Raw genomic sequence first — 9,745 nt, 5'->3', positions numbered from 1 at the left:
TATAGGGGTGGCAGAACAGGTAGGAGACATGCTGGGACAGGATCACTGCAACACACACACACACACACACACACACACACACTGGTAGATATAATTAGGACGTTATGACAGTTATGGTGGTAACCAAGGGAAAAATAATAACAAACTGTCATGATCCACCTGGACAATGTGTTGTTAATGACTAATTTTTTATTTGAAATAGTGAAATTTCTACCATGTTGGTAAACAAATCAGAATCAGTTAGTTTAAGAGGTAACACAACAGTTAACCATTATACAACTGACAGCTAGGAAACTAACAGCTACACAAAAGAACAAGGCAAGGCAATTTTATTTATCAGTTTGTCTCAAAGGTCTTTTCAAAGCATCAACATCCTCTGTCCTTAGACCCTCACATCCACTGAGGGGAAACTCCCAAGAAAAACCAGGAGAAAGCTCAGGGTGAGCTAGCTGGCCTGTATTGATTTATTTCTGTGTTCATTACATTCTGCTACAGCGTCTACATTTATTTCCCTGTATATGCCCCCCACACTGTGCAGTATTTGAACAAACTAAACAACTGCATAAACATCATTGTATATATTGTATATACATGTTCTGCTTTCCACACCTCAATTTAAACTCAGTTCAGTGGAACTCACTCCCACTACACATCCACACTTCAACTCCATTTCCACACCTGTTCAAAATTGCCCACTCCCTATCACTATAGGGAGGGATGTTTTCATTTATGTCATTGTCATATTGTATTTCCTTTTTGTTTGTATTTTATGTATTTTTGATATTGTATTTTTATTTGTATTATTTGTGTATACGATCATTTACTCACCCAGATAACTTTGGTGTCATTACAAGTCGTTCCGACAAAATTAGATCCAGCCGAGAGCCACATACGTATATCCGTATAATTGAGTCTACAGGGCAGCAGAATGCAGCCTCTAAATAACACATTATCTGCAGAGAAACTCCTTCATTTCACCAATATTTTGTTCTGATAGGCTAGTGCTATTCCCCTCTGAGTCCGGGGTTAGCTGTTATCAACATCCGGGGTCTGTAGGTTGACCTACTGACCTCTGACCTGGATGATGTCATCTCTGAGCGTCACGCGGCTCATTCTGATAATAATCATTCTGCTTCAGCATTCAGGTCCATTTTTAGCTCAACTAGCCAGAGCTTTAGTGAGTCCAAGTTGTGGAGGGGAAGCCTGTGGAAGCTGAACTTCGTCCAGCTGCTCATTTTGTTCTGACAAACGAACCATAGTAGCGGTAGCAACAAGCCGCGCCGCACGCCACTCAAAGATGACATCATCCAGGTCAGAGGTAAGTAGTTAACCTACAGACCCTGGATGTTGATAACAGGTCACCCCGGACTCAGAGGGGAATAGCACTAGCATATCATAACAAAATATTGGTGAAATGAAGGAGTTTCTCTGCAGATAATGTGTTATTTAGAGGCTGCATTCCGCTGCCCTGTAGACTCACATTATACGGATATACGCGGCTCTCGGCTGGATCTAATTTCGTTGGAACGATTTGTAATGACACCAAAGTTATCTGGGTGAGTAAATGATCGTATTTTATGCTACAAATAAGGTCCAGATTGTAAAAAACGGAAATTCCCCTTTAAGTGACCTTGGGTGCTCTGAAAGGCACCAACAAATAAAATGTATTATTATTATTAGTGAGGTGGGGGCTGGGGTGTATGGATAACTCTGGCAGAGAGTGGAGGGGTGGGGTGCTGGTGACAAAGATGTTCAAGAGGGGAGAGGGGTGTGGTGTAGAGGTGCCGTTATGTCTGGGCTTTGGTGGGTGTGGAGGGGAGCAGAGCAGATTCAGGCCTTATCCATATGAAAACGGAGCTTCGCCCCAAAACAAACTTTTTCTTGTTGGCTTTGAAAAAGTTTTCTGTAAACACGGCATCGTTTCAAGAAATATCTGCGTACACATGGATCCATTGAAAACTAGTGAAAACACTGTAGTACAAACTCCAGGCCTGTGTGGAGCTTGTGTGGCGCTGTAACGCTGCCACACATAGACACCAAAAACAGACAAGAAGAAGGAAAGCTTCCCCACTTCAAACATTATAATATGATTAAATGTTGACGATCACTGATGATTTAACGCAGTGGTTCCCAACCTTTTTTGTCTCGGCCTGAGCCTTTAGTCGTAAATTTACGACTTTATTCTCGAAGTTGGTGATTTTTTTATTTGTCAATGTGGCCCTAATACTCCATCGTACCTGCTTGTGTCTTCACAGAATTGTAGAATTGTCATAGTACAATGCTATAACAGGTGTTATTTTATTATTAAAAAGCTAACTTTGAGTTCACAATCTATGTGTTGCTATGATTTCATTACATTCATTACAATGCATTTCTCCACGTACCCCCCTGCAATATACTGGTGTAGCCCTGATTGGGAATCACTAACGGCCATGGCGGTGTATCTCAGATTACAGGTTAGAGCGTCTGGACGATAAAATACTTATGCGGATTCATTCAATCCGTATTCGTGTGGATGAAAAACCCTCTTCTTCTCATTTGCAGTGTTTGGTCACCCAGGGTTTGTTGTTGGAGAAACACTGCACCGTGTTCTCCACACAGAAGTTAGTCAGTGATGCAGGTTGTCAAACAAGGTTAAATGAGACTGACTTATACCCCCCACCCCACACACACACACTCCATACCTGTTAAATTCGTAATTATTGTGACTGAACCATCTGATATCAGTGTGTGTGGGTGTAGGTGTGTTTTGTCACTATGCTCTCATTGATGAGACAAGTGTCAGTAAACACTCAGCACACTTTCAGCCTCCTCCTCATGTTGTGTCATCAACACTTTAATGACAGTGATCAGATCTTCAGGCGACATAGAAACAATCAGCTTGCTTTAATGTGCGCGTTTGTGTGTGATTAGTGGATGAGGTGTAAGTGTGCCTTTTGTTTACACTCCACAGCTTCAGACAGCTCTTCCCCAAGGACACACACACACACTCCTTGTTTCTGTGTTTATTGTGATAATAGAGTCATCAATAGATCATCAGTTTCAGCTGCCTGAGATGAGACACACTCATCTGTGTGTGTGCGTGTGTGTGTGTGTGTGTGTGTGTGTGTGTGTGTGTGTGTGTGTGTGTGTGTGTGTGTGTGTGTGTGTGTGGGTGTGTGTGTGCTGGTGTAGACAACGCAGCTGCTGCAGGTCTGTTTATTACATGAGTCCTGACATCCACTCTGTTGATGTGAGTTCTGTCAGACAACAGGCAACAGGATGATACATGGAAGTTTCAATAATGACACAATATTTTATAATCATTTATTATGGATTCAAAATACAAAATACTGGGGGGGGGGGGGGGGTTGCACATGTAACCAGATGTGTCCCCCAGCAGTCTAAGTCTATAGCAGTGTAGCTATAAAATGATTCAGGGCTACCTGAACCAGCCCTAACTAAAAACTCTGTCATAAAGGAAGGTCTTAATAAGCCTAGACTAAAATGTAGTTAGTCTGTCTTTCAGATAGGATGGAGCTGTATCATTAAGAGCCTAAATCCTACAGGAAACCAGTGGAGAGAAGCTAAAGTGGGAGAGATGTGTTCTCTCTTACTAACTCCTGTCAAAAACCCTCGCTGCGGCATTCTGGACCAGCTGGAGACTCTTTAGAGAGTTTTTCGGACATCCTGACAGGAGAGAGTTACAGTAGTCTAGCCTAGAAGTGATAAATGCATGCACCAGTTTCTCAGCATCACTCTGGGAGAGGATATTCCTAATCTTAGCGATACTGCGCAGATGCAAGAAGGCGGTCCTAGTCATATGTTTTATGTGGGAGCTGAAGGAATGGTCCTGGTCAAAAATGCTCACAGTTGTACTCGGGGTCAAGGTGATGCTATCTAGAGTAGTGATCTGATTAGAGAACGTGTCCCTGAGGTGTTTAGGTCCAAACACGATGACCTCAGTCAATAAACTCATTCGGCACAGTGAGCAGTAAATTCAGTTCAAGTACTTCACTAACCTCTTTAATTAACCTCCCACAGTCTCCATGATATCTTACATGAATTGTGCTACTGAAGTGACCTCTGATCAATGCCATATGAGGCCTGTACTGCGAAAGAGGCTCAACAGATCCAGGCTTTGTGTTCATGATGCAGCTCAACAAAACCTGAAGCCCCGGAGCAGTGAATAACATTTGCACATGCACGTTCATTGAAAGCAGTGACATCACAAATAGTGTAATAAGTGTCATATGGCAGTGTGTCAATGACAGGAGAATACTGCTAAAATACGGATGCAGGGGCCCAACAGAGGACGAGAGGGGTGGCACAGCTGTGTGTGAAAAGACACAGTGTGGGGGGGGTTCTACAAAGAAAATATAAGAATACTTTGACATGTAACATGTGTAAGTGATTCCTTAGTGCTGACGGACCACTTGTTTACGCTTTACGCTTGTTTATGCCGTTACATGCAGCGGCTGTCGTCCGTCTGTCGTCTGCCCAATTTTACATGAATGCAGCATGAATTTGAGGAAACTTAAAGAGAAGAGCTGAGGTGTTTGGTTCTTTGGTTCTGGTCCAGTTTGTCAGTCACGTGACTTTGAAGTCATGTAATCTCAGTAAACTCAGTAAATATATTTTTTTAAGTACGTATATCATTTGTTTAAAAATGATTTATTGTGGTTGATGTTGATGTTTGCTCAGCAGGTCAAAATAAAAAAAATCACATGATTCAGTGTCAAAAATGTTTTTTCTCTTTTTTTAATCCACACACGAGTCCAAGTCATATTTACACTATAAGAAAACAAACATCTTGTGTAACGTTAAGAGAAAACTAAGATAAATACAAAACATTCACAATGTCACAAGTGGAGAACCAGAGGGTCGAGGGGCAAAATGTCGCTGAAGCCCCCAGAGAACAGAGGCCCACACTGGCCCTGGGACTGCTGGAGCTCCAGGTGAGGACCACAATCATGCAGGTCCAAGTAGAGTGAGGGGGGGGGGTCGTGTGGGGGTGTCAGTTGGGAGGAGGGGGAGAGAGGAGGGGGTGAGAAGTGATGAGAGGGGGAGAGGAGGGGAGTGGAAGAGCTGCAGCCATCCCACTGAGGTACCACAGCACGGGGCAAGCAGGAGGAGGGGTAACTCTGCGGAGGGGAGGGGGGTACATGGTCCGGCATCTGCACATACATGCTGGGTGGTGGGGGTGGAGGGGGCCATCCTGGGGGTGACACCGGACGCTGCCGTGGCTGGGGGGGCTGGGCCCTGAGAGAGCAGCGAGGTCCATGCCATCACCACCATCGCAGTGTATCCTAGGAATATCAGGGCTGGGTTCAAATGAGGAGGAAGAGGAGGAGGAGGAGGAGGGGGAGGTGGAGGAAGAGGAGGAGGAAGGCTTCTTGCCAGTGGCTGTGAGCTTCCTTTTTCTCTTACGGCGAAAATTTCCATTGTCAAACATTTTCTCACAGTTCGGGTCGAGAGTCCAGTAGTTTCCTTTACCTGTGAGTGAGGGAGACATCAAGAAAATTATTAAACTACAGAGGAAAAAGGTTTTTTCTAATCTTTACAAAAACAATTTGACCACATTGGTTTCTGCGGGCTGATCGGTTCTAACTTCAGTTTTACTGATCTCCACACAAACCTCTGAATGTATCGAGAAGTTTGTTTACTTCAAGCAAGCCGACATGTTTGTAAAACTAGAACTAATTCAAAGTCTCGTGCGAGACCCAAGTTGACACGCTCGGTGTGTTCATGTGCAGCTCAGGGGAAAGCTCCCCGTATTGTGTCATAAACACGGGAAATTCAACTCTTGACCTCTGCTTGAAGTAGATAAACTTTCTCGAGAGATGTTTTTGAGTAGGCAACTGACGCTATCTGTGGCTTTGGAGGGATGAAAACAGCAGCGGAACTTACATCCTGCTCCCATTCATCGCTAGCCCTGTGGCGAATGCGGGGACAGACACAACTACCAGCAAAACAGGAGCAATTTAAAACTGAAAATCTATCAGATATCATTCTTTTAGACCTAAAAAATACAGCCCAAGTTGAATTTGCCCAGAATTGTCCTTTAAGTGTCAGTGTGAGTGTGTTTTACCTGGTCGTTGTCGGCTCGGGTAACCTTCCTGAAAGCAGTCCCCGAATTGAGCGATAGGATGTGGCGGATGGAGTTCTGCCAGCCATCCTTAGTTACAGCTGATAGAAAGGGGAAGTTTGTAGGAGACGTAGTGATAGATCTGACTCAGCGTCAGCTCCGCTGCTTGGGCAACGTCACTTTGGATTGCAAACCGATGGAGGGCAGAAATAGGAGTACGGCGGACGGACGTGGTGCAGCAGGTGGTCTGGGATGGGCAGAGAGAAACCAGGGGTTGTGGAGGCTGGTAAGAGGGGGTGGGGGAAAAAAATGGGGAGTCCTGTGGCCCTGGGGACGTGGGCCTTTCAGGCCCGGTGTTTGGGGAGGGTGGCTGGCACCGGGCTTCTGAAGTAGAGGGGGGGTGTTCGCTGTGGGTGTCCAGAGTAACAGGCTAGGTCCTGTGGTGGATATTGGGGGCTGAAGAGGCCTGAAGCCAGAAGGGATCAAGGTCCAAAGGAAGAAAAAGCTCCTGCTTGGGGTGGGAAGATCGGCACAGTGGTGGGGGGTTCAGACTCCTGCTCCGGGATGAATGGACGCCATTACTATCTGTTTACCCAGTGTGTGTGTTTGTAAAGCCCACACAAACACAACTGCTGCCTCCTCCTGTACCTGTCCCCTGCACACACTGAGATTATTTATAACACTGAGGCTCCCGCCCCACCCACAAGCTGATTGGTCCACTTCCTCTGCCTCACACTGTGATGTGTGTGTTGGTGTGCGTGTGTGTTGGTGTGCGTGTGTGTGTGGGCGTGTGTGTGTGTGTGTGTGTGTGTGTGTTGGTGAGGTGTGGTGTGTGTGTGTGTGTGTGTTCCATGTGCGGTGGAGGTTGATTTGAATAAGAGCAGGTTGAATTACTTCCCCCAGGCAGATAAGAGCCTGAGGACTTAATGCTGAGGTATGTCAACACACACACACACACACACACACACACACACACACACACACACACACACACTATAACGTCTGAGACTTTAAAACACAAGATGTGTGTGTGTATATAGATATATAATATAATTGTATGTGCATGTGTATGTACTCACCATATATCTTAACAACCAGGGTTGGTATGTTTTAGTTCTTCAGGCTGTTTTACCTCCGATCAAAATCAATAGAGCTGGGGCGGTGCATGGCACAGGGGTTAAAGTGAAATTCCGGCGTAAGTGTAAACCATGGTCAAACACACCGTAACACCGAGTTAGACCCCCCCTCGAGAGATCAATTTGCCCGACCGCTACATTCACGAGATCCACCACCAACTTCCAGCAAATACCAGCCAATATCGCCACAGCCACGAGCGCTGTCTCGGATCCACTGTCTGATACGAAAAATGAATCGGTCAAATCACCCGTCCTAACCAACAACGCCACCCATTTGCCCAAAATAATGCTCAGAAACAGCAACCAAATGTCATCAATAGTAAAAACAGGGTCCCCAGCATGCCATTAGTATACGAGGTTAGTCAAACCATCTGTCTATCTTTGGGCCTGTTGTTTCTTTTAGCAAGGAGATGCAACTCCAACTCACCTACTTCTCCTCCGGGAGCGGCTCGTAGTGAGGTAAGCCCTGACGATGTCGATCAACACGAGTGCAACCGTGATTTCCGCAGCCTCTTAAAAATGCTCATTTGGCGCCTATATCGTGGCCAGCACTTCGATTAATAATAGTTATAAAAGTGATATGGCAAGATAAAAAAAAAAAAAAACTCTGATTGAATTTCCAAGAGGTAATTGTTTGATTGAGCTGCGGAACTCCGTTGCACTCGGTGATACGACCTCGTCAGTGGCTTCCTCACCAAACGAGGCGGCTCCCGGAGGAGAAGTAGGTGAGTTTAGTTGATGCATCTCTCTTGCTAACAGAAAACAGGCAAAGCTAGCCAGATGTTTGACAACTCGTACTACGTGCTGGGACCACTGTGGTGCACCTATTGATGACATTTGGTGCAGTTCTGAGCATTATTTTGGGCAAATGGTGGCGTTTTTGGTTAGCGGTCAAGAACAGTGGATCCGGACAGCGCCGTGTGTGGCGATATTGCGGTATTTGCTGAAGTTGGTGGATCTCGTGAATGTAGCGGTCGGGCAAATTGATCTCTCGAGGGGGGGTCTAACTCGGTGTTACGGTGTGTTTGACCATGGTTTACACTTACGCCGGAATTTCACTTTAAGGCGGCCGCCCCATGTAGAGGCTATAGTCCTCACCGCAGGCGGCCCTGGTTCGAATCCCGTGTTGGGCAGCCATTTCCTGCATGTCATTCCCCCTCTCTCTGCCTCCCCCTTTCCTGTCTATCTCTACTGATCTATCAAGTAAAGGCAAAAAAAAGCCAAAAATATACTTAAAAAAAAAAATCAATAGAGCTCATTTCTTGAAGACGAGCCAGAGGTGAGATACATCTTGACCTCTGTCAAACCTTTACCCCAGAGTGAGTTGAATAGTTCAGAGTGACTGAAGCAGATGCACAAACAGATAGTATCTGTTAAGACTCACAACCACACACTGAACAAACACCAAAGTGTGTGTGTGTGTGTGTGTGTGTGTGTGTGATGTGATGACAGTTGGCAGTGTGCAGCAGTAATCGTAAGGCCACTGCAGTGCACTTTGTGGATGACTCAGACAAAACAACGCTCACGTGTACTGAACTATAACTTGACTGATGATGAGTAATAATAACGATAGGGGTTGTGGACAAACGGATAAGAATACCTGTAACTGTCCATGAGTCAATATGAAGAATCAGAGAAGAATTTAACACACGCTAGTACTCATAGGGGGTAGGGAAACTGATATTTTCAATCATATAGAGGAGGACTGAACGTGACTTACTGTCTGACTGACTGACTGACAGACAGACTGACTGACAGAGCAGAGCCGAGAAATCAATAGCAAACAAACTGCTCAACGAAACGAAATGAAGGAAGGAGTACTGACAATAAAAACAAATGTAAGATGACACAAGGCATTTATCTACAAACCATACATTTCTCCCACCGCAGTGCATCAGCAGGAGCAGCATCACAACACTGGCAGGAAGTCATCGAACCTCGGGTACAATTCTCATAAATTGACTGTGAATTTGACATGTGTGACATCCACCAACAGGTTTCTAAAGCTCTGACACCAATCTCCTAAAAACACCCCACAAATCCATATGTTCAAATTGGTGAGGTGAAATTTTAGGTTTATGTTGGTTGGGTTGGTGACCATTCGACTGAAGGGATATCCATTGATTCGTCAGCACACAATACCTTCGTGCTTCGGGCGTGCTAGTGAAAAGAGGGGCAGAGATGAGACAGTTGACCTGCACAAATAAGGAGACCACACATATCCCCTATTACTTAAAGCACTAACATTGGCTGCAAGCCCATTTACCTCTAGGATCAATTTAAAAATTCTGGTTCAGAGGTACCATCTTACATCATTGACCTTATCCATGCCTATAAATCCCAGCACTGGCTCTGTGGTCCTAAGGATCAGAATCTGCTGATGGTTCCGTTCACTAAAGATCGTTTCCGGACCAGAAGATACCCGATTCCTTCCAGACTGTTGCTTCCCAAAAGCTTGGGAACGATCTACCACACTCACCAGCGTACGAAATGGAGTCAGTTGACGCCTTCAAAAGGCCAACTTAATACCTATTTAATTGTT

At 45.2% G+C, this 9,745-nt stretch overlaps 1 pseudogene; it reads right to left on the bottom strand.

Annotated features, from left to right (window-relative positions):
• Positions 1-4,841: 4,841 nt before the first annotated feature.
• LOC146959802 (uncharacterized) lies at positions 4,842-9,532 on the bottom strand (annotated as a pseudogene).
• Positions 9,533-9,745: the final 213 nt, after the last annotated feature.

Source organism: Trachurus japonicus, unplaced genomic scaffold, assembly GCF_045865225.1.
Source record: "Trachurus japonicus isolate A0001 unplaced genomic scaffold, Traja_1.0 AP031043.1".
Taxonomy (NCBI): Eukaryota; Metazoa; Chordata; class Actinopteri; order Carangiformes; family Carangidae; genus Trachurus; species Trachurus japonicus.
Note: the sequence above shows the minus strand (reverse complement) of the source record. Positions and strands in the feature narration are given on the sequence as shown.